Source organism: Chrysemys picta, chromosome 1 (genome assembly GCF_011386835.1).
Source record: "Chrysemys picta bellii isolate R12L10 chromosome 1, ASM1138683v2, whole genome shotgun sequence".
NCBI lineage: Eukaryota > Metazoa > Chordata > Testudines > Emydidae > Chrysemys > Chrysemys picta.
Genome location: NC_088791.1, coordinates 2,857,884 through 2,883,095, shown reverse-complemented (window position 1 = coordinate 2,883,095; position 25,212 = coordinate 2,857,884). Strand labels below are relative to the sequence as shown.

General features: G+C 56.8%; 1 long non-coding RNA gene across 2 annotated transcripts; it reads left to right on the top strand.

The window, feature by feature from the left end:
- Nucleotides 1-7,210: 7,210 nt before the first annotated feature.
- Nucleotides 7,211-18,184, top strand: LOC101943212 (uncharacterized). Of its 2 annotated transcripts, XR_255782.3 has the most exons (4): nucleotides 7,211-7,455; nucleotides 7,622-9,609; nucleotides 14,935-15,030; nucleotides 15,387-18,184. It is a non-coding gene; the product is annotated as an uncharacterized LOC101943212 (long non-coding RNA). The 2 variants fall into 2 exon arrangements; XR_255781.3 differs by having other exon boundaries at nucleotides 14,935-18,184.
- The last annotated feature ends 7,028 nt before the right edge of the window (nucleotides 18,185-25,212 follow it).

Below are 25,212 nucleotides of genomic sequence, written 5' to 3'. Positions count from 1 at the left end.
TCCAGCACCAGTTGCAGACTCAGCCTCCATCTCCCTGATCCTGTTCGCAGCCCCCTTCTTGTGGCAGGGCAAATCGTGCCTCAGTTTCCCTGCTGATCGGGAAGGCAAAGCAGTTTCCTACCTCCATGACCCAGGGTCAAAAAGCTACAGGCAGCTCTTTATATACTCCTGCCATTCCAGTCACATGGGTCTCTTGGTCACATGATCTCTCCAGGCCCCACCCTAAATACCTGACCTTAAAGGGCCACACCACAGTAACAGCCGGGCTGCTGGTGCCTGCTCTTAAAGGGCCGGTATGCCCATCCTTTGCCGGTCTTGTCTATTGAGCCCGCCTGACTCTCACTCTGTCGGGGTCCCAACCCTCCTGCTTTTACCAGAGACTCCTGGAATCGGGCTCGATCTCCCAGAGGCTGCTGCAGCCAAACCGGGAGATTTTAGGTGCTAACAGTCCGGCGGTGCAGCGGGGCTCAGGCAGGCTCCCTACCTGCCCTGGCTCCGTGCCACTCCCAGAAGCAGCCAGCACATCCCTGCGGGGGGCAGGGGGTCTCCACGCAGTGCATGTGCCCTGAGTGCCGACTCCGCAGCTCCCATTGGCTGGGAACCCCCAGGGACTGCAGGGACATGCTGGCCGCTTCCGGGAGCGGTGCAGGGCCAGAGCAGGCAGGGAGCCTGCCTTAGGGAGCCGCCCGAGTTAAGCACCTTCCAGCCGGAGTCTGCACCCTGCACCACAATCCCCTGCCCCAGCCCCAGCCCGGAGCCCCCTCCAGCAACCAAACTCTCTCCTAGAGCCCACACCCCTCCCCTGCTCCTGCACCCCAATCCCCTGCCCCAGCCCTGAGCCCCCTCCAGCACCCAAACTCTCTCCCAGAGCCTGCAGCGCTCACCTCCCTCCCGCACCCCAACCCCCTGCCCCAGCCTGGTGCAAGTGAATGAGGGTGGGGGAGCGTGAGCGACAGAGGGAGGGGGGTGGAGTGAGTGGGGCGGGGCCTCAGGGCAGGGGCGGGGCAAGGGTGTTTGGGTTTGTGCGATTAGACAGTTGGCAACCCTATACTCTTTGCCGCACCTGGCACAATGGGGCCCTGATCCTGGATAGGGCATAGGTGCTGGAATTATGGGTACTGGGGGGGCTGCCGCACCCCCTGGCTTGAAGTGGTTTCCATCATATCCAGGGTTTACAGTTTGGTTCAATGGCTCTCAGCACCCCCAAGATGCAACTTGTTCCAGCTCCCCTGGGATAGGGTCTAAGCAGTACCCAGCATGGCAGGGCCCTAATCCCATTACAGCCTCTAGGCCCTACCATAATACACGAGAACAACAATGTTAAGAGTGAGCTCCCCTCAGGGGGAAGAGCAACACACAGGGCGCAGACAGCCGGTGCATCACCTTTGCTTCTCTTCTCTTCTCAGCCGTGGCGTCCCTCCAGCCTCGCGGTGCCGGAACGTATCCGCCTCAACGGGGCGCACGGATGACAGGTCCTGCCTCTCCCGGTCTCGTTCTCTCTTGGATCTTTTTGCGGTCTGGGCTTGCTGTTCCTCCAATCAGTAGTCAGGAAGCCCTTACCCCAAAAAGTATTTGCGAGGGATAAGGTCAGCGGGGAAGAAAGGCCGGGGGACCTGAGGCCGAAGGTAAGTGGCAGCAGGGTCTTGGGAACGCCCAGTCTCGATTCATAGCTACAGCGGGCGGCTGGGAGAGGGAGACAGCGGCATGCTCATGACATCTGCAAAGGGCACGAAATGGGGAGGAGCCACAGTGAGGCCAGGGAAACCCCAGAACGGAGCAGGGGAGCCAGGAGTGAGCAGAAGTGGACTCCACATGGCGGGGAAGGGGGGGGGCGGGTTGTGAGCCAGCTGTGGGATTGGGAACCCCACTTGGGAAAATGCAGTGAGCACAGCAGGAGGGAACTCATCCACTCCCTGGTACATCCCGGGAGAGTAGAGCCCAGCGGGAATGGCTGGAGAAGACCTGGCAGCAAAGGGGACAGCGAGAGGTTTGTTAGAAAGGAGTCGGACGGGGGATACGGCAGCAACAGACCCCTGGAAGAGCTGAGATCCTGCAGTGATGGGAGTATGCAACCTAGATAGATAGATAGATAGATAGATAGAGGGGGTGTTTGGGGATAGATAGATAGATAGATAGATAGATAGATAGATAGATAGATAGATAGAGGGGGTGTTTGGGGATAGATAGATAGATAGATAGATAGATAGAGGGGGTGTTTGGGGATAGATAGATAGATAGATAGATAGATAGAGGGGGTGTTTGGGGATAGATAGATAGATAGATAGATAGATAGATAGATAGAGGGGGTGTTTGGGGATAGATAGATAGATAGATAGATAGAGGGGGTGTTTGGGGATAGATAGAGGGGGTGGATGGGGGTAGATAGTGTCACAGACTCACAGATCGTGCCCACTCTTGGCCCCGTGCGGTCCGTGGGGGGTGCCCCTTTTAGTGAGACAGCCCTTCTCGGGGGTCCACTCTCTCTTGGGGTCAGGCCCCTCCACCTCCTGGATCCGCACCTCTCTGAGCCTTAGCGCGTCTGTCTCTGCCGTGGGCCCCCTCAGGGAGTCCACTCGCTCTGGACCCCCGGGGCCTCCACCCCCGAAGGGGTTGATGCAACCCTGTTCTCTAGGCCGGAGTGACTCTCAGCCAGCATGAAACAGGAGGGTTTATTGAGAGTTGAACACAGCACAGGAAACTCTCTGACCCTCAGGCCTGGCCTCCCTCAGCACAGCACATCCCAGTCTCCCTGCATCCAGGTGGGCTCTGCCTGCTCCCCCTCTCCAGCCCAGAGCCCCCCTGCTCCCAGCTGGGCATCTGAGATCCCCGGCCCCAGGCCCCGCCTCTGTCCATTGTCTTCTCTCCAGGTAAACAGGGTTGTAAACTGGGGCCTCCTCTCCTCGCTTCTGTCCTCTGGCTGGAACCGGCTGGTTAGGTCACTGGGTCCTCACTCTGCAGCCCATTGTCCGCCCACTGGCCAGAACCGGCCGCATCTCCTCAGCTGGGCCTCCGAGTCACCAGGTCGCCAGGTCACCGGTCGCTGGGGTATCCATCCTCCCGGCCATCGGCTGGGTCCCCACGTCCTCTCTCTGGTCCTCTGCAAAACACACTCCCTCTCCCCTCACCTCATTAAACCAGTAACACCCAGGGAAACTGAGTCCCACCCCCTCCGCATGCAAACCATTGAAACTCCCCAGAAAACAAGAAAACCCCCCACTTTGTCACAGATAGAAAGATAGACAGATAGATAGATAGATGGGGTGGATGGGGATAGATAGCTAGATAGATAGGGGTGTGTGTGTGAGGATAGCTAGCTAGCTAGATGGAGGGACATCGTATCACAGAGTTGTGAGGTCACGGTGCCCCCCCCCACGATGCACCTCCGGGGGGGAATGCACCTGGCACATTGTGTTCACTACTGGGCATCTCATTACCTGACAGACCCTGACGAGCTGGGGGGAGTCCAGAGAAGATCCCCAGAAATGCTCAGGAGGCTGGAGGGAGGGGCTAGGGGCAGATTGACCCCACCTGGTGCAGCCAGTGCTGAGGGGCTGCGTTGGGGGACAGGCCTGCTCGGTGCCACGGGGGGGGGAGGGGGAGAGAGGGGAGGTCGAGCACACTGGGGGGAAGTTGGGATCGCTTAGGAGAGCTGGGAGGGTGGGGGGACACGGGGGAGGGACAATGGAAGCGGAGGATCAGAAAACTCAGCCGGGCAGTGAGATCTATGGGGCCAGGGCGCTGTCTCCCGGGGAAGGGGTGGGAGCCCCATTGCCTGGGCCATTTATGATGACCAGATAGAAAGTTTGAAAAATCGGGACGGGGGTGGGGGGTAAGGGGGCACCTATATGAGAAAAAGCCCCCAAAATCGGGACTGTCCCTATGAAAATCGGGACATCTGGTCACCCTAGGACCATTGAAAATACAGACTGCCCTGCGCACTAGTGAACACACACCGGGGGTGGCACATGGCTTCTAGGGAGCTCTGAACCGGGGAACTACAGCACCATGCCGGGCGAGCCGGGAAAAGGGGTGACTGTTGCTGGGGTGGTGTAGAACCTGTGTGCGGTGGGAGGGGCTAGCTGCCCCAGGACGATCCCAGCTGATGCTCGCTACACTCCTGGGCAGCAGCGTCCGCGCTGCTGTTTTTAGCACGCTGGCTCGCTCAGCGCTCGTGCCAGTACGGCTCCTGGAGCGCAGCGCAGACACCCCCACTTGGCCCAAAGGAGACCAGCAGCAGCTCCACCTGCTACCTGCCAGTCGCCTCGTGGGTGTCCACACAGCGCCCTCGCGCGGACAGAGCCTGGGTGTGATGCGGGCAGCGCTGTATTATTGCCTAGGCCAACAAGGCCTAGGCCTAGGGCGGCAAATTTGCAGGGGCGGAAGCTCCCCTCCGCGCCCCGCCCCCCTGCTCCAGCTCACCTCCGCCTCCTCTGCAAGCGCGCCGCCGCGTCCTGTTTCTCTCCCCTCCCAGGGCTTGTGCCGCAAAACAGCTGTTTCGCGGGGCAGGGAGGGAGGGGGAACGCCGCGCGCTGGGGGAAGAGGCGGGGCCAGGGACGGGGACTTGGGGAAGGGATCCAATAGGTGTAGGGAGGGGGCGGAGTTGGGGCGGGGACTTTGGGGAGGGGTTTGGAATGGGGGCGGGAAAAGGGTGGAGTCAGGGCGGCATTTATTTCCCGGCCTAGGGGCAGCAAAATTATTAATCTGCCACTGGACGTGGGGCTGCCGTAAAGCTTCCCTCTGCCCCAAAGGCCACCAATTCCCCTTGCCCCCCGGCCGTCTCCCGCACGGCCTGCGGACCCAGGCAGGGCTCTGTGAGGCTAACGGGACCAGGCGTTCAGGAGACTGGAGAGGGTGGAAAACAAGATCTCCTCACCGTGCCTCTATCTTGTAATGTCTGACAAGTGGTTTGGCCTGGAAACGTCGCAGCCGCTTTAGTCATTTGTCCTCGGGCCTTTGCAGAGTCTGTTTGTGAAAGGCTGGGTGGGGAGTTCTGGAGCCATTCGCTGCAGCTCTTTGAGCGCACCCGCCTGGCCTGCACGGGGTGAAGCCTGGGGACAGCGGAGAACCCTGAGAGCTCCCGCAGTCCCGCACGCACAGCAAACGTCATGCGCCGTCAGACCGGAGGGCAGCACTTCGCCCCCTTTGCACAAGGCGCAGAGCCGCAGCGGATCAGCCCCTTTGTCGGTGGCCCAGTTGGCGTGGAGACAGACAAGCTGACGCGGTCTAACTGGCAGTCCCAGGACTGTCCCCCAGCAAAGTCACGCAGGGAGTCGGGGCAGAGCAGGGATTGGAAGGCTACCACGCTGCGTTCTGAGCCCCAGCCGTGAACGGGGGAGAAGAGCAATCCTCCACTGGGATGCTAGGGGGCGCTGTGCTGGTGAAGGTGCCATTTTTCAGAGAAGGTGTAAAAAAGAATTCCCGACCCCTCATCATTAAAGAGCCTCTAGTGGTTTTTTCCCCCATGAGTAGGAGCAGTTAGCCCCAGTGCCTGGACCAGGCGTAGGTAATTTACCCCCCCCCCCGCTTCCATAAAATCCCCCCGCAGGTTCATAAGAACAGACTGGGTCAGACCAAAGGTCCATCCAGCCCAGTGTCCTGTCTACCGACAGTGGCCAATGCCAGGTGCCCCAGAGGGAGTGAACCCAACAGGTAATGATCAAGTGATCTCTCTGCTGCCATCCATCTCCATCCTCTGTCAGACAGAGGCTAGGGACACCCTTCCTTACCCGTCCTGGCTAATAGCCATTAATGGACTTAACCACCATGAATTTGTCCAGTTCTCTTTTAAACCCTGTTCTAGTCTCTTTTAAACGCTGTTCAGCTGGGAATGGATGATTCCCCATTCCGTGCTCCACTTGGACACTTTGATTTGCTGATGGGAAAACCCCATTTCCATTCCCGGAAGAGTCTGATGCGTCCACATTGGTTTTCATTCTGGACGGGGATGAGACGTCAAAATAGCGACGTTTTCCCTGGCCTGGAGAATTCCAGAGCGTTGCAATTCGACATTTCCGATTGAAACGGAGCATTCCGACATTCCAGAACCGGCCGTTGGGTTTCCATTTGTCCCCAGGGCTGAGCCACTAGGATGCCTCAGGGGACTCCCAGGGTGCACTGCGGCAGCTCTGCCAGAGGCGGAGACCACAGTGCATCATGGGAAATGTAGTCCAGCGGGGATCTGACCCAAAATGTGTCCTTTTTCCCACTGGAAGATTCCACCAAAACTGATCTTTTCCTGAGGAAAAAATTGATTTTGACGAAACACCATTTTCTGACAGGAAAATGTTTCGTTTGGAATATTTCACCCAGCCCGGACAGCTGCCCTGTCCCCACTCAGCGGTGGCTCCATTTCTGTGGCACTTGACAGGATGTACCACACTCAGGCCTGATCCACACTAAAAAGTTCGGTTGACCCAGCTACATCGCTTAGGAGGGGAGGGGGTGAAAACTCCACGCCCCAGAGTGAGAGAGTGAGCCTGCCTGAACCCCCAGTGTAGACAGCACCAGGCTCCGGGAGGATTCTCGGGAAGGCAGAGTAACTCCAGCAATGGGAGAACCCTCCCGTCGGCGTCGGTAGCGTCTACACTGGAGCGCTCAGACACCCAGTCTCCCTCACACGCCCAGTGCTGCTGCTCCACGCAGACTAGTTGGGGCGTACGGGTGGCGATGGCTGAGCTCGCCGGGCTGTCCCAGGGCTCTAGGGCGCTTGGCCTGGCACAGACACAAGCCTCACACTAGCCGTGCAGCGCACGGGGACGATCCGTGCAGTCAGAACGGCTGAGAACCCAGAGGTGGCCGGTAACAGGCCGGGAAGGCCAGGGCCGATTCGGCCTGGGGAGGCTCTGCACACAGAGCGCTCTCCGCCATGCCTGGAGCTGCTTCTCCCGCTTCACGCCTGGCTCAGCGGACACCCTCAGCTTCAGGGTGACACAGAGACAGGCGCCAGCCCTGGGATCTTACTGTCTAGCCCCGCTCGCGCTTTCTACGGTCTCACACAGCTGGGTGAGTGTCACTGTCCTTAGCTGGGGAAACAAAGAGAGAGGGGACTGGCCTCCCAACCCGCACGCTGAGCCTGCCAGTTGACAGCTACCCCCTCTGCTCCTAGCCCTAGCCCCATTTTACAGGGGGGAAACGGAGGCACGGGGGGGAAGGGACTCTGCCAAGCTCAGTGGCAGGGAGAGGAGTAGAAACCAGGCTGCCCGGCCCCTGTCCTGTCCCCTCAGGCGCGCGATCTCCCCCAGGGAGCCTGTAAGCACAGGAACGGATGCTCTTACTTACCCCCTCTCTCGCCCTGGTGCAGGCGGGACTCAGAGCAGGCTCCCGATGAAGAGATTCGTCCCCCCAAGAGGAAGGAAATCGAGTCCGGCTGGACTCCCCGCTTGCGAAGGTGAAGCTTGTGGTGGTGGAAAGTGTCCAAGCAGGGACCCCGGAGCCCTCCATGGAGTCACAGGCCAGGTATGGTAACAGCGGGCGCTTCCTCCAAGCACCCCGATACATCCCGCTGCATCCCGGCTCCAGCGGGAAGGCGGGCAGCAGCACTGGGGGCAGTAAAGGGGATCCGTGGGGGCACGCGATGCCCTCGCCCTGTTGCTCACGGATGCTCCACTTACCTCCTTTGCAGGGTTCGCTCTGGCACGGAGCAGAGAGAGGGCTGGGGCCCGATGGCTCCCCAGGACGACAAGACATCCCGGCTGCTCCCTGGCCTGGCTTGCTCCTAGCACCGAGTGGCTGAGGAAGAGGCGTGGGAGAGCGGCTCCTCCAACCAAAAGGAAACGCGAGCCCCACAGCACCCTGCTCAGGCTCCGGCGCTGCTAACTCCTGGCTTATGTTCCCTCCTTCCTCATGTAGCGCCTCCTGTGGCCAGAACAGGCATGTGGCCCAGGAACGCTGGGCGGGGAGGACGGAGCCAGGCCTCTGCAGGGCAGCCTGGGTGTGCACACGAGGCAGCGAGAGACCTCAGCAGGCGTCTGTCCACCCGGCGCACCGGAGCCGCCCACGCTCCCCAGCAGGGCTGTGTGTGGGACAGAGAGGGGCTTGGCCAGCGCCCAGATGTGGGACCATGCGATGAGGTGCAAGGATAGATAGATGCTGGGCTGTGGGGAGACGTCCCTCCCTGCCCGGAGCTGGCTCCGTGCTCTCTGCCAGCCCCCGGAGGGCAGGGTGCTGTGGGAACACCCCATCTACTGGGTCTCAAGGACCAAAATGTCACTGACTTTAAGGCCAGCGCTTCCACAGCCTGTGTGCACCCCAGAGCTGGACCAGCGGCCGCCCCAGTGCGGAGTACAGAGATCACGTCCCTCCTACTGCTGCTCTGGCCCTGTTCGTACAGCCCAGCATCTCATGAACCCTTTAAGCCACAGCACGGCAGTGAGAATAACGCGGGTAGACAGGATTACCTCGGGGGACCTGGGTGTTTGCTCCCCTTCCCGAGAAGTAACATCCTGAGCCAGACACCCCACCCCATACACTCCCTGTATCCCCCCCCCCCCCCGTGCCAGCAACCAAGGGGAGAGACGAGAGCCCCATTGCTGGGACACGTATGACTGCACACAGCCTGGAGAACAGACTGCCAGGGACATGCTGTGTTGGGGGGAGAGCTGGTGAAGTAACTTCCCCTCTGACACCCAGAGCAGGGACTGGAACCCCGGCCTCGCCAGTCCCAGTGTAACCACTAGACCCTCCTTCCAGCCCTGCAAAATGTCTCCTCTCTAGTCTAATGGTGCCTCTGCCAGGGTCCCACACAGAGCTGGTCAGTGGGTGTGTGTCCCCCCTCCACACACACGCCCCGTCCCCTGCACACCCCCGCTACCCACAGGCTGGCAAGATCCTGCCAAGTTCTCACTTGCTAGCTCAAAGTTGGATGCCAAGCAGATTAAAAACACCAGCTCCAATACAACTGTGTTTCCCCTCCTGGAAGCAGATGCCCGGCAGGCATCCGGCCAGCCCAGCGCAGGCCTGGCTTCCATCGGAGCTGTGAGTGCCAGCACTTGGCACCCCAGATGGGCCTCTGCCAGCAGATGGCTTTGCCGGACCAATGTCACATCACTGCCCTTGAATGCATCCATCAGCTTGTCCCCCGCCTGCGATCGAGCGCTACGCAAAGCCTCCCACCGCCTGGGAGCGCCCTCGGGGGCTGGCGTTCTCCGAGGGGCTGATGTCTCAGAGCCAAGCTGTGCAATGAACAGCAGGGAACAGGGAGCTCTGGGTTACTCAGCCGGACACGTTGGCGGAGGCAGCTTGCTCCAGTGCAGCCTAGCATGAAAACCGGCCCGAGGCCGCCATGCGGTCCAGGCAAAGCAACGTGACTCATGAGCCCCAGAGGGGGAAGAAGAGCTGGCGCGATCTCCGTCTGCGGGCTGGCGAGATGCTCAAGTGGAAAAGATTGCCCTGGGCGGGCAGTTCTCTGCTCGGGAACTTGGCGGGGGAAGACGCCACTGGAGCAGAGCTCAAAGCCCACACCAGTCCATGTGCAGCCGCTCAGATGAGGGGAGAAAACCTGGCGCTAGCCAAGCTCCCGTGGTTTACCTCTTCCCGGCTCGGGCTTTACCATGCAGCCATCGTCCTACGAGCCCACGGGGCCAACGGGCTTCTAGGCCAGTTGCAGCCTGGGTAAGTCGGAGCCGCTCATGGGGAAGTCACTGGGCCAAATTCAGCAGATTCATGTTCATGTCAGGTCAGATTCTGAGCGCCCTCCTGCCAGCGGAACTCAGGGACAACGCCATCAAAGCCGAGGGAGCTGTCCTACTGCCCAGCTGGTGGGTGCTGGCCCCGCTGGGCCTGATTCGGATTTCAGTGACACCAGCACACATCTGGAGTAACTCCAGGGACGTCAATGGGCCAGATCCTCTGTTGGTGCGGATATGACTCTCTTGCCTGCAGCGGAGCTATGCCCGTTTACACCAACAGGCGATCTAGAGTGACTCTGGATTTACACCAGCGTCACTGAGATCACAGTCTGTCCCAGCCAAGAAATCAAGCTCAGATGGCCCGATTCACCACTGCAACACTCTGGTTTGACACGCGGCTGGGATCAACCAAATACCGCTGGGAAACCAAGCCCAGAATTCCCCCCCTTTGTACAGGTGCCAGAACCAGAACCAGAGGCAGTGACAGTGCTAAAAGGGGGTCGTCCCCGCTCCCGAGGGAGTCCATGGCAACTGCTGATTTCATGGGGCTTGAGATCTGGTGAAGGGAGGGTAACTTCCACGTTGAGGGGGGGTGAAAGACAGCTAGCAGCCCCCCCGTCGACCCACCCACGTGCACCAGTACACGCCCGCTGCTCTGCAGCGCTGCAGGAGACACACACACAGCTGCTGTACATCCACTGGTGCGCTTGGCTTATGCTCACACCCCCCCCAATGCGCTAGGGACAAGTCCAGCCTCGATGTGCCCCTCCCTTTGACGCCAATGGGCATTGCACGTGCTACATTCGGTCCCTCGGCAGGTACCCCCTCCGCCCCCGTACCCAATGGCAAACTGACTCCAATGCTCAGCCACTTACACCCAGTTTGGCACCCAGGGCTTTGATCCTGAGAGCCACTTGCTAACTGTGTGTTACGTTCACACACACACACGTCCACTAGTGCCTGGCCAATGTGAAGAATAACAGCTGACTGTTGCTACACGCTAATGGGGCTGCCGGCGTTGGTCAGCTTTGTCCCCAGGGCTCTAGGCACCAGGCTGCGCCCCTGCGCGGGCCAGGCCCAAAGCATGACTGTGGACCTGACATTACCTCTCTGCCGGCTCTGGGCCCTTGAACATCGCTGAAGAGGCTGGTTCTCTCCTCACTTACCCTGTGCGCCCGCCAGCCCGTTGATCTCTCTGCTCTAGGCGGCTGCAAGAGAGAGGTGGGCCAGGTGCTCGGGGGCAGCTGGACAAAGGTTTCAGCACCGAAGGAGCAGGAGAGGCACCTAGAGGGATTTTCAGAAGCACCTGGGTGCCTAACTCCCATGGGAGGTGAAAAGACCAACAGGCGCCTTTGTGCACCTAAATCCCTTTGTCCATCTGGCCCCGAGCGGTTTCCTCCTTAGCCCTACGTTTAGAGCTGCCTGAATTATCCATTGCAAACAATTCCCACCCCCCAGTTTGGAATGGCGCCCACCTCAGAAGTGCTTTGCCGCCACGTTTAGGGGCGGGATGTGGCTGATCAGATCACCCGTTGGATAAACGTTCTCCATCCATGACAGAGACAGGTGTTCATTCTTCAGCGCAATCCGATTGGCTGTCACCTACCCGCACGGGATTTCTGTCCCCCGCCCACGCTGCTGTGTGCGTGCAGCCTGGTTGCTGCTCAGGGCAGGGACTGGTCTTGGCCCTCGTGTGCTGGAAATCCCTGTGACTGGTTATGGTGCTGCCAATAATCCGGCGTGAGGACCAGCCCTTTCTTGGTGTCCCCCGGCTTCGCCCCCTGCCTTGGCAGCATGTTGGCGAGCCGCAGCGCAGCCGGCAGCACTCACGAAGCACCGGGGCACCCGCCAGATGGCAAACAACTGCAGCAGGCCCTGCCAGAGCTGCACCCGCGAAGGGAATCCCGGCTTGTCATGCTGGACTGGCCCTCGGCGAGGGACGGCCACGTGCCCCCTCGCCCCGCGGCAGACGGGTTGTGCCTGGATCCCGGGCGGTGAGGGAGCAGAGCATGGGCACCCGCTGGGTTTGATCTGATCTCACTGCAGGCCTCAACCAAGGCCTGGTGACATCAGTAGGGACTTGCCGTGACTTCCGTGGGCTTTGCCTCAGGCCCGCAGCCAGCAGCTGGGGTGGGGTTATACCGGTGCGCGTGAATCACAATCCCGTAGCAGGCCTGGCTGGAGGAAGGGGGCTGATGCCAACGCCCGTCCATGGGTATAGGGCAGTGCTTAGCCGCCAGGTGGTTGTCCTAAAGGAGCAAGTATTCAGCGAAGGACGTGTGGGCCCTGATTCAGCCAGGTGCATGTCACTCCAAGCCCGGGGCCTTCGTCAGCCTCGGGTATCACAACCACCCACTCGCTCGTCGACCCTCGGGCCCCCAGAGCTGGACCAGGAGCTGCTACGGTTCCCGCTGTGCCACGGAGACACCTCCCTAGCAGCTGTGCCAAGCCACCTCCTGTGTGGCTCAGGCACCCAGAGCCCCGAGCGGCGGGTTACCCAGCCCAAAGGCTGCCCCACTCCGCGGGCTGCGGGCGGGCTCAGGGGACGTCACCATCAGGCCACGTCTACACCACCACCCCAGCCATGGCTCCGGGTGCGGGTCGGAGCGCTCTCGCCTGCAGGAGGGAGTGACCGGTAGAGACCGAGGGGCAGCAGAATGGAGGAGAGGCCGGAGGAGCTGTGCTAATCTGGGCCGAGCTGAGAACCTGCGCCCACGGGCTGGGCCGGTAGGAGCTGGGCTGAGCTGCTCTGGGCAGTGGGTCCTGCCACCCTGGGCCGGGTCAGTCTGGGCGGGCGGTCAGGCCAGGCCAGGTGGGGCCGTGTTGAGCTGGGCCGGGGCGGAGACCCTCTCTGCAGAGCTCACCCCTTGTGCCTTTCCCTTCCCAGGGGAGGGCGACGCGTTCGGGGGCTGGTGCTGCTGCGGCAGCCGGAGGTGAAGGCGTAGCTGGGGCAGGCCGTCCGGATGGCAGGATGGGGAGGGGAGCTTGTGACTCCCGTGCAGCTTTCAGATCCCCCTGTCTGGCCCTAGCTCAGCCCGGGGCCAGGCCAGGGGAAGGGGGCCGGACTGACAGCCTGGGACATCCCAGGCCGGAGAGAGCGGGAGATGGGCGAGGACCAAGGGAAACCCAAATGCTCTGTAGCCAGCAGACTGGGCTCTGGCTAGTCAGGAGTCGCAGCCACCAGGACTGGGCCCTTCCCCGGTTGGGTGAACCTCCAGCCAGTGCCATGCTGCCACGCAGGGGGATTCCTTCCTGACCCCCGCTGTGCATCGCTTCCCAGCCTGAAGCTTGCGGGTTGAGAGCCCGAGACTGTCCGGTCCCCAGGGCACCAGGTGGTGTCAGGCTGCAGAACAGCAGCTCCTGGGCCACTCACCTCTGAGCGCTCAGCCCCGGGGCCGGCTGGGGCATCGCAGCAATCCCCAGCCAGTGCAATGGCCCCTTGGGGCCAGAGATCAAAGCAGCACGACCTGCACCGGGGGAACCGGTCTGGTACAACAGGCACCTCTGCTCCCCTGCTCCTGGGCTGCAGCGAAGCAAGCGACGTGGCAGGGGCACCGTGGGTTCGTTCAGTGGATCCTAAGCCACAAGCCTGAGAGGGTCTTGCGTGCCCGCCCCCAGGGCCAAGCACCTGCTTCCCTTCCCCAGCCCGGGGGCAGGCCGGAATTAACCCCACAAACACACTCTGCACTCAGCTATAAACCAACACAAAAATGGTTTGGAGGCCCTCAGTAGGGAGTCCCACATCCCCTCCCCCCCAGCAATAAGACAGAGCGTTGAGTCTCCAGGACTTAGATATACAGAGGGACCCTCTCCAACCCAATGAAGAATCCAAACACCCCCAGTCTCCCGGTCCGCTGGTATCTCAGGAGGATGCTAAACAGCAGGTACTGAAGTTTGCTACTAAATGTTTGAATCAGCAGGTTCAGATAACTTCCATCCAAGAGTTTTAAAAGAGTTGGCTGAGGAGATTGCTGGACTATTAACGTTCATTCTCAGTAAGTTACAGACTATGGGAAGAAAGCCAATGTGCCAATATTTAAAACGGGTAAATAGGCTGACGCAGGGAATTATGGGCCTGTCAGGATGACATTGATCCCAGGCAAGATAAAGGAGCAGCTGGTACGGGACAGGGTGAGCCGTGGCCCCGGTTACACTGCCAGGGAGCGCAGCGGTCCCGGTTGCTGTGGGTACGGCAGAGTCTTTGCCCGACCCAGACCCTCAGCAGCAGCAGGAAGAGCAAACGCTGCCAGTGGCCCCGCTGCCAGGAAGGAGACGCCAGCGCTTTCAGGTTCACACACGGGACCCGTGGCGGCTGCAAACAGCCCTTTGAATTTGATGCTGCCGCTGTGGGTGGCAACGTGATGGGAGGACGTAGCCTAGGAAGTGAGCGGTTGGGGCTTGCTCCGGCGAGTGGGGCGTGACCGCGGGGGCAAATGAGGGGGAGCTCCTAGGTGGAGAACTCCGTGGTGCGGATACAGTCCCGGCGGTGTGTCAGCCAGCACGTGCTGGGGAGTGCTCGAACACGTCTCCCCAGAGGGCCGTGTAGCCGTGCACAGCTGCCTGGGTCCAGGGAAATGGGTCTGTGCTGCTGATCAAATGAGCGCCCGGAAGGGTTCTGGAGGCATGCGCCAGGCTGCGGGGACTGGCAGCAGGGGGCGGCGGCTCCCCGATGAGACCAGTTCCACTGCCTGCTGAGCCATGTGTGGACTGGCTGAGTGCACAGGCGACGCTCCCGGGCCCAGGCAGGAAAGTCCCGAGTCGCCTGGGGATTTGGCCGGAGGGAGGAATACACCTTTGCGGTGCGCTTGGCCACGTCCTGGTACAAGTGCCAGGTGCTGCACGTACCCCGCTCTTTCATGGGAGCAGAATGGGGCGGGGGGTGTCCGTTACATGGGGTGGCTGACCAGTTTGCTGCCTCTTGCCAATGTGGGGAGCTGGGCCACTCAGCACCTGAGTGCCCCCATTACACCAGCCGTGCCCGGTGTAGGAACCGCGGGCACAGGGAAGAAGGATGTGCCAAGGGAGCACTGCAGGGTTCTGCGGGAAGGGAGTTGTGGAGGGGGAGGGAGAGCAGTTGGTTGCTATGCAGTAGCTAGGCGGTTAGAGTGCATTTACATATAGGAATTATTAAGAAATGTGTGATGCAGTTTATTAATATTAATGACTAGGAGCCTGGTTATGGACACCTGGAAGGCTACCTATGGGTAATGGGCTGGGGTTGATTTTGTTATGGTCATGGAAGGTGGTCAGATACAACTAGGGCACATCAGAGTGGCGTATAAAAGACTGTTTCCTTCCCTCTTTTCAGGTTCCGCTGGCCCGGTATCAGCCGATGCCTGGCCACCTGTGCCATGCTCCACAAGCCAGTTCGGCGCCCCGGATCGTCTCCTCCTCGAGGCTGTAGGTATGAAATGCCGCGCGGGGTACATGGGCGAGTTCTCTGGATAACTCTGTGCTGCTGAGTCGTTGTGGGTAGGAGAATTGTCTGGGTTCTGCGTAAAGTGATCCTGGGATCTATGCAATTCTCTTGTAAATTACGCCAAGCCCTTAAAGAAAGAGCAGCGTTTCCGGGCGAGCCTCCTGTGGGGAACAGCCTGTGTGAACTGATAAAATAGACGGGGGAGCATCACTAAGCGGCCGGCGAGTGTGAAACAGACGGTGTCCCCATTTGTCAGGGCTACGCAGCGCACCAGCATCTCCCGCGGCACCCCCATTGTGCTCGGTAACCTCCGTGGAAATGTACCATTTTCTCCCAAACAGCTTCCGTGGCCTAATCTCCGTCGCTGGGCTCCAGTTAGTCTGGGAATTGTCTGCAACGTGGAAAGATCTGCCGAGGCGGCTGCGTCTCCTGCCGAAGAACCCGCCCTGGAAAGGAGGGGGCGGTGCGTGGGAACTGGGAGATTAACCAGCTGGGTGGCCATTCAGACCTGCCACTTTCCAGCGCCGGCCTCCAAAAGGGCTAACGGACAGGACAGCCGAGCGGCAGGACTGTGAGCAGGATCACGTGGCCCCACAAGACTTGGGCCCCCTCATCTTGCAGTCTGAATCTCCTGTGGCACTGAGCCCATTTCACTCCGGTTACCTGGTCCTTGTTTTGCTAGCATCCACCTGTGCAGCTGTGTCCATGGCGCCCATCACCCTGGTATCTGGGCTCCTTCCCAAACCAAGGAACAGCTCCTCCAGGCCCCCCCTGCAGCTCGGGGGGGGGGGGGCTACTCTGAGCCTTAGAGAGCCCTGATGTCCAGAGCCTGGCTTCAGAGCATTCAGGGGGCCTGGGGCAAAGCGGGGGAGCGGACATACTCACTGGGCGGCGCTCCAAGTCTGCGGCGGCAGCGGCAGGTCCTTCAGTCGCTCCGTGTCTTCGGCAGCACTGAAGGACCCTCCGCCGAAGACCCGGACCGCCGCTGGGTAAGTAAAAAGGCGCCTCTAGCCAGGGAAGGGATTCTCGGCCGGGGCTCGCGGGGCCCCTGTGGGGCCCGGGGCAAATTGCCCCACTTGCCTCCCCCCCCGGGCAGCCCTGCTCCCGGGAGCTGCAGGAACTTGGCACCTCAGTGAAATCAGGGAGGCAGGAACAGAACCCCGGTCTCCCGAGGGCCGAGCCCACGGGCCCACCCCTGCAGTCTGGCCCAGGGCTCTGGAGCACACACACACACTCACCCCCACCCCTGGCCCCCATGAGCTCACACTTTAACCCCCGTGGAGCCCCCAAGGGGACCTCCAGAAGCAACACCTGCTCCAGGGACCACAACCAGAGTCACCCTCCTACACCAGCCCAGCCGCTGCCAGAGCACGGCACAAGGTGGGAACATCAAACTGAGGGATCTGGGCAAAATTGGAGGCAGGCCCCCCAGGCCTGGGGCCTCTGCCCTCTGCAGACCCCTCACAGCAGCAAGCCAAGGAGCGGGAAGGGGGTATCTGAGTCGGACTGTGTCCGGTCACCCCCGTCCCCCCAAGCCCCAGCTCTCTCCTGCAGCCTCTCCATGGTGCATGCCCTTCCCATAGCTGACTGGGGAAGAGCAGGGAAACGCAGAGAAGAGAGAAGCTAAACACCCTCTCTGACATCCCAGTCTCCAACCACCTGCGGGGAGCGGGGCAGGGAGGCACCACCCCAAACCGCGAGGCAAAGGTGGGGAGCAGGCGGGGCGCTGATTTGATCTCCAGAGCTCACCAGGGATGTTTAAGGACTAAACGGCAGCGCAGTTACTGGAACCTGAGATTTGCTTAGTCCATGAAAAGCCCCTTCTTCTGATCATAAATCCCCAGGCGGGAAGCAGAGCTGCCGGCCGTGGGGAGCCGGCGGATAGGGAATTAACCAGTGCGCTCGGAGCCAGGGAAGCGTGGAAGGGGAGAAAGGGAGCCGGGAGGAAAGCAAGCATGCAGGAGGCCGGTTGCAGAGCGCGCATTCTCAGTAGCCTGCCTTTCTCGCCTCTGCGCTGGGGGCTGGCGCATGGGAATGGCCAGGCAGATCCGAGCCGACGTCCACCTAGCCCAGTGTCCTGTCTGGCCAGGGGATGGCGTGAAACCCCCACAGATAATTCATCCCCCACATGAGGCCTCGTCCGAAGCTCTGAGGCAGGAGGTTGAAGATCCCAGCCAAGAGCACCTGTTACCCACACACTCTGGGCACCCGTCTTTCCTCAGTTCCTAGGCCTCAGGGCGTAATCTGCGGGTTTGCAGGATCTTTCTACCAGTGAACGAGCCTTACATGGTAATATCCTTACCCTCTATTTCAGTGGTTCCCAAACTTTAACCACCTGTGAACCCCTTTCACCAAAACGTCAAGTCTTGCGAACCCCCTCCTAAAAATGAATATTTCCAGGGATTTTCTCCTTCACCTGAGTATAAATTATAAAAGCCGTGATCTTGGAAATATAAAATTTGTTTTTATGACACGCTTATTACACACTATTTATTATTAATTATTATGTATCATGACAGTATTTTTCTTACATTATGAAAACGGCAACACTCTTCCAAGATCTCACTTTGGTAGCTTGTATCACTTTGAATAAGCCTGTTATAAGACAAGGCTCCTATATTTCATCAAGAAGTATCAGATGTTAAACAGCAGGAAGGTATGTAAGAAGCCAACACAAAGCGTTCCTCTTATACAAGCATTCAGGTCTTGAGCAGTTCAAGCAAACAGCACACGTTACAACAAAGCTTAAACTTGTTCTTCGTAATAATTTTAAAAACAATACTAGCTGCTGATTTCATTTTAAAAACAGCAAAAAATATCCACCTCCCTTTCCATTTCTTATAAGGAGTCTTGGAGTTTAAATCTCCTCAGTGTGATAGACACACTTGCTTTGATCTGCTGAGACCTTGGAGGTTCAGGGGCTCCGTGCTGCTGGCCCCATGCTGCCCGGGGTAGCTCTGTCAGTAGCTGGCCCAGCCCAGCCTGGGCACTGACGGGGAGCGCGAGGTGACCGCCGAGCCATGCGCCCCAGGAGTCGCAGTGTAGACGTACCCACGGAGCTTATTTATCATAGAAGCTTCTATTATTTTTTGAGTATCAGGGTAGCCGTGTTAGTCTGTACCCACAAAAACAACAAGGAGTCCAGTGGCACTTTAAAGACTAACAGATCTGTTAGTCTTGAAGGTGCCACCAGACTCCTTGATAAACAGAAGAGGCCTCCATGTTTATCTGCTTTAACATTGTCAGTGACTCTCTGGTTTCCTTTTCCTACGCAGTCCATCTCTACATGCGTTGTCCTTGGCATGAGCTCTCCAGTGGAACTGACCTGGGGGAAGTGTCTGGTCTCGTGGGCCTGAGAGGAACCTGACGATTGGCGTCAGGGCCCTGTTATCACGAAGGTGGCGAGGTAGCTCGATACCCACGGGGACTGTCTGTGACTCCATGGTTGTTACAGAGCCTGGAAGTACAGAACTCACGCCCTGGCTGGGTTTTCACCCTGGTTCCTGCTGGCCTGCCCTGGGGTTGCACCCGCACTCACGAGCCGCCGCTGGACAGCGTGACACCAGGGGTGGGAAGACAGCTGGCTGGACAGATGAATGGATGTGTGTTTGTAGGGATGGACGGACAGACCCTCTGCACACAACTGAGGCGGTTTATTCCCTGTGCATTTCCCCTAATTCCCGCTCGGGAGCTTCCCAGCATGGAGACCTGGGAGATGGGTCGGAAACGAGAGGGAGCGTGGGCTATATTGGCAGAGAGAAAGGAGGGTCAGGACAAAACTGGGAGGCAAGATCAAACCAGTATCTTACATGCCTCTATACAAATGCGAGAAGTATGGACAATAAGCAGGAAGAACTGGAAGTGCTAATAAATAAATACAACTATGACATTGTTGGCATCACTGAAACTTGGTGGGATAATACACATGATTGGAATGTTGGTGTGGATGGGTACAGCTTGCTCAGGAAGGATAGACAGGGGGAAAAGGGAGGAGGTGTTGCCTTATATATTAAAAATGTACACACTTGGACTGAGGTAGAGATGGACATAGGAGACGGAAGTGTTGAGAGTCTCTGGGTTAGGCTAAAAAACAAGGGAGATGTCATGCTAGGAGTCTACTACAGGCCACCTAACCAGGTGGAAGAGGTGGATGAGGCTTTTTGAAAACAACTAACAAAATCATCCAAAGCCCAAGATTTGGTGGTGATGGGGGACTTCAACTATCCGGATATATGTTGGGAAAATAACACAGCGGGGCACAGACTATCCAACAAATTCTTGGACTGCATTGGAGACAACTTTTTATTTCAGAAGGTTGAAAAAGCTACTAGGGGGGAAGCTGTTCTAGACTTGATTTTAACAAACAGGGAGGAACTCGTTGAGAATTTGAAAGTAGAAGGCAGCTTGGGTGAAAGTGATCATGAAATCATAGAGTTTGCAATTCTAAGGAAGAGTAGAAGGGAGAACAGCAAAATAGAGACAATGGATTTCAGGAAGGCAGATTTTGGTAAGCTCAGAGAGCTGATAGGTAAGGTCCCATGGGAATCAAGACTGAGGGGAAAAACAACTGAGGAGAGTTGGCAGTTTTTCAAAGGGACACTATTAAGGGCCCAAAAGCAAGCTATTCCGCTGGTTAGGAAAGATAGAAAATGTGGCAAAAGACCACCTTGGCTTAACCACGAGATCTTGCATGATCTAAAAAATAAAAAGGAGTTATATAAAAAATGGAAACTAGGACAGATTACAAAGGATGAATATAGGCAAACAACACAGGAATGCAGGGGCAAGATTAGAAAGGCAAAGGCACAAAATGAGCTCAAACTAGCTACAGGAATAAAGGGAAACAAGAAGACTTTTTATCAATACATTAGAAGCAAGAGGAAGACCAAAGACAGGGTAGGCCCACTGCTTAGTGAAGAGGGAGAAACAGTAACAGGAAACTTGGAAATGGCAGAGATGCTTAATGACTTCTTTGTTTCGGTCTTCACCGAGAAGTCTGAAGGAATGCCTAACATAGTGAATGCTAATGGGAAGGGGGTAGGTTTAGCAGATAAAACAAAAAAAGAACAAGTTAAAAATCACTTAGAGAAGTTAGATGCCTGCAAGTCACCAGGGCCTGATGAAATGCATCCTAGAATACTCAAGGAGCTAATAGAGGAGGTATCTGAGCCTCTAGCTATTATCTTTGGAAAATCATGGGAGACGGGAGAGATTCCAGAAGACTGGAAAAGGGCAAATATAGTGCCCATCTATAAAAAGGGAAATAAAAACAACCCAGGAAACTACAGACCAGTTAGTTTAACTTCTGTGCCAGGGAAGATAATGGAGCAAGTAATTAAGGAAATCATCTGCAAACACTTGGAAGGTGGTAAGGTGATAGGGAACAGCCAGCATGGATTTGTAAAGAACAAATCATGTCAAACCAATCTGATAGCTTTTTTTGATAGGATAACGAGTCTTGTGGATAAGGGAGAAGCGGTGGATGTGGTATACCTAGACTTCAGTAAGGCATTTGATACGGTCTCGCATGATATTCTTATCGATAAACTAGGCAAATACAATTTAGATGGGGCTACTATAAGGTGGATGCATAACTGGCTGGATAACCGTACTCAGAGAGTTGTTATTAATGGTTCCCAATCCTGCTGGAAAGGCGTAACGAGTGGGGTATCGCAGGGGTCTGTTTTGGGACCGGCTCTGTTCAATATCTTCATCAACGACTTAGATATTGGCATAGAAAGTACGCTTATTAAGTTTGCGGATGATACCAAACTGGGAGGGATTGCAACTGCTTTGGAGGACAGGGTCATAATTCAAAATGATCTGGACAAATTGGAGAAATGGTCTGAGTTAAACAGGATGAAGTTTAACAAAGAAACGCAAAGTGCTCCACTTAGGAAGGAACAATCAGTTTCACACATACAGAATGGGAAGAGACTGTCTAGGAAGGAGTACGGCAGAAAGGGATCTAGGGGTTATAGTGGACCACAAGCTAAATATGAGTCAACAGTGTGATGCTGTTGCAAAAAAAGCAAACATGATTCTGGGATGTATTAACAGGTGTGTTGTGAGCAAGACACGAGAAGTCATTCTTGCGCTCTACTCTGCGCTGGTTAGGCCTCAGCTGGAGTATTGTGTCCAGTTCTGGGCACCGCATTTCAAGAAAGATGTGGAGAAATTGGAGAGGGTCCAGAGAAGAGCAACAAGAATGATTAAAGGTCTTGAGAACATGTCCTATGAAGGAAGGCTGAAAGAACTGGGTTTGTTTAGTTTGGAAAAGAGAAGACCTAGAGGGGACATGATAGCAGTTTTCAGGTATCTAAAAGCATGTCATAAGGAGGAGGGAGAAAACTTGTTCACCTTAGCCTCTAAGGATAGAACAAGAAGCAATGGGCTTAAACTGCAGCAAGGGAGGTCTAGGTTGGACATTAGGAAAAAGTTCCTAACTGTCAGGGTGGTTAAACACTGGAATAAAGTGCCTAGGGAGGTTGTGGAATCTCCATCTCTGGAGATATTTAAGAGTAGGTTAGATAAATGTCTATCAGGGATGGTCTAGACAGTATTTGGTCCTGCCATGCGGGCAGGGGACTGGACTCGATGACTTCTCGACGTCCCTTCCAGTCCTAGAATCTATGAATCTATGAATCCGCTGGCCGCCCTGGACCACAGCAGCCCCTGTCCTCAGTTGCACCCGGCCACGGCCAAGTTCAGAGCCAGTCAACGCATGGGAGTAACACGGTGGAAGAGCGACACCCAGTGGCCACACTCATGAACTGCACCTGTGTGGATTTGATGGAAGAGCTCTTGTGCTTTGCAGGCAGTTGCTAGGCTGCGGGAGTGGGGAGATGCTGGGGTGTCACCCAGGACTCCCCATTATTCCCCTCGAGTGGCCTGTCTCAGGCCGATCTACCCATAACATGGAGGAGAGGGTGCCCCACATCCACAGCTGGCACGGCTCCTGCCAGAGGCTGCAGGAGATGGCAGAGCTCTCTGCTATGGAGCTGAAGGCCCAAGTTCAAACCCCACAGGGGACCTATGCCAGCGGGGTTGCCATGGGCATAGTCTTCCCTCTGAATGAGTGAGCCAGCCCCTTGGTACAGGGCTAGGGGTCCTGCGCTGATGCAGGTGCAATCAGAGAGGGCTTGGGGCACGCCGGCTGTGAGGCCCCAGGGCTCGGGGCACGCCGGCTGTGAGGCACCAGGGCTCTGCTGATTCACACCAGCGAAAAAACGGGCTCACACAGGGTCTGGTTCTGCCTTCCACCGAAATGCCCAAGAGCCGGTCAGTTCCCTGGATGCCTATGGGAGGGGGACTGCAGGAACCAGGACCCAGCTCGGGGAGAGTCCTGGAGGTGAGGGCCGGCTGTCCCCTCTCCGCTCTCGGGGAGAAATGAGCAGAGTTGGTTTAAACCGCCCCACCCATCCCTGCCAGGTCCCAGAATGGGTCAGCGGCACCTCCTGACCCACAGCGCTGGAAGCAGCTGGCCTGGGTGTTTGCCCTCCACCCCACGCTGGCTCTGGGCTGTATCCAGCAGGGAATGGAGCAAAGAGCAGGTGCTGTGCGAGTTGTTGGATCGATTGAACCCTCGGTAAGGATCAGGCCTTCGTCTGCAGCCAGATTCAAAGAGCAGCCGAGCAGCAGCCATGAGTGGAGAAGCAGGAAGTCACCTCCTCACATCCCATCTACATTCCATTCAACCACTGTCAGATCGGGCTGGGAAGGAGGAGACCCCGTCCGAATGGCCCCACTAGCACCAGAGACAGAAACAGAGCTTAAGATGGCTAAAGAACACGTAGTTTGACAGCATCGGTCCGTCAAGAAATCACTTCTCAATAGTTAGAAGAATGAGGAGTCCTTGTGGCACCTTAGAGACTAACAAATTTATTTGGGCATAAGCTTTTGTTGGCTAAAACCCACTTCATCGGATGCATGCAGTGGAAAATACAGTAGGAAGATATCTATCTATATATATACATACACACACACACACACACACAGGGGACATGAAACAATGGGTGTTGCCATACACACTATAAGGAGAGTGATCAGTTAAGGTGGCTATTATCAGCAGGAGAAAAAAAACTTTTATAGTGATAATCAGGATGGCCCATTTCTCTGCCCAGCGGGCTGCCTGGCTGCGAGGGTTCACACAGAGCCGGAAGATAGGCGCAAGCATGAGGCCAAATCCTGCTTGAGTCACTCAGAGGATAGTTCCAGGGACTTCAGTTGCATTCCTCTGCTGGGCCAGTGAGCAGGGTTGTGAGGCCGCACACACAGACACACACACACACACATGCAATGCACGCACACCCACACACGTGCACTCCAGATACTCCAAAGGGTGACATAAGGATCAGTCCAAGCACTAACAGGGAAAGCCCCATGGCCGTTCTATCCCTGTCTGCGTCAGCTCATTCCCTTGTTCTTCTCTCCAGGTGGATTTGCTCTTCTGCCTGTCCACCATCTCCACTAGCTCACGTTGTTCCCCACCACCCGCTGGCAGAGGGGGGAGCTGCTCTTGCATTCAACTCCAGAGCTTGGGTCCCCCCCCGCTGACAGCGATGGTGGGTCAAGTCGGCTTCGCTCTGGGTTCTCCCACAAAGCTCTCAGGGAGCACAAGTAATGGCTGCTACAGTGAGTGTAGGGGGGACACCTGAGAACCTCTGAAGTTAAAACTCCTCCAAACCCTCGGAAAAGCACGGCAATAACCCAGGGAGATGACGGGCGTGACAAGGGCTGAGTGGATTGGCATAAAGTCTGATTGCCCCAGTCCTACGGCTTCTAGCCCCCTGACAGTACGCGTAGCCTGTGACACCCGACAGCCCAGCAGGATCCCCACGGCAAAGCTACCAGGAAGCACAGAACAGCTGCCTTGGAGCAGTAGCAAGACCGGAGAAAAGCTCCCTGCACACCTATGCAGCGGCACAGAAAGCCCACAGAGAGCGGCAGTTCGTTTAACTATCTTTTGTCGAGCAGCTAAACGATACCTGTCAGGGTCTGCTGCACACGCGTTTTCTAACGGCCCAATAACGACATTTTAATTATCGAATTACAGTGCGCAGACACTGCCCAGAGATCACTGCTTCGTAGCTAATGCTGAGGTGGCACCAGGATTTATCTTCCAACAGCTCATCCTCTCCCAGACTAAGCACATCATATCTGCGGGGACACCCTATAATTGTGATATTCATCACCTTAATGCAGCGGGTCCCTAATCCATACCGTAGTTATGAAAGAGATTCTCAAGCAATTGTATGACATAGAACAAAGGGAAAAGGGCAGAGTGAAGATGGCTATTGGAACAGCTTTGCTAGTTTTAACGTCTAGATTTCTATCAGAGAAAGAAAACCGTGTACATGTGTAACCCAGCGTACATGCACATTAACTTATCTCCAGACTTTTTCAGGGGTAGGATTTTTAACCTGGTTTTTTTTCTAATATTTAATTCTTACTATAGCAACCATAACTTTACAAGTTAACAAAGTTTTTGTCTGGGAATTTCCCTGGTTGTTTCTTTTGACCTATAAGGCATATCATGGCCATAACTGGGTCTCCTTCAGAGTTTAGACATCTGCATGGACCCCTGCAAATATTGGGGTGCAGCACATAAAAGAAGGGGCCAGAGCCTCGGCAGGTGTCAATCAGCAGAGCTCAGTTGACTTCGGTGGAAGACAGAACTTTCTGGGGAGCCAGCCGGAGCCCGTGGGATAGACGCCCCAGGAATTAAGAACCATCACACACCTCACTGCCTTCTGCTCTATGTGAAAAGTGCATTTCTCTGGCCTTGCCTTCTCTACCAAACATACGGTAACAGACCTCCATAGCCTCTGCACACTGCTCCCCCCGGGGACAGATGGGGGTCACACTGCTCAGTACCACGACTGGAGGTGCACAGATACTGCAGTGATGAGCAGGGTATAAAACCCACGTGAAACAGGACAGAGCTACATCAATTCCCACCAGCTGAGAATCCGGCCTTATGTCTTTCTGCGCTGAAGTGTCCGGTGCATCGCGCTATGCAGCCAGGAGTGACCATCAGGATCATCTCGTCTGACCTCCCCGTGTCACCCGGGCCAGAGACCTGCCCCACGATCACTCCCCAGGCAGAGCTGTTAGAACAGCAAGACTTGAGTTAAACGTTGTCAGGGCTGGAGAATCCACGACTCT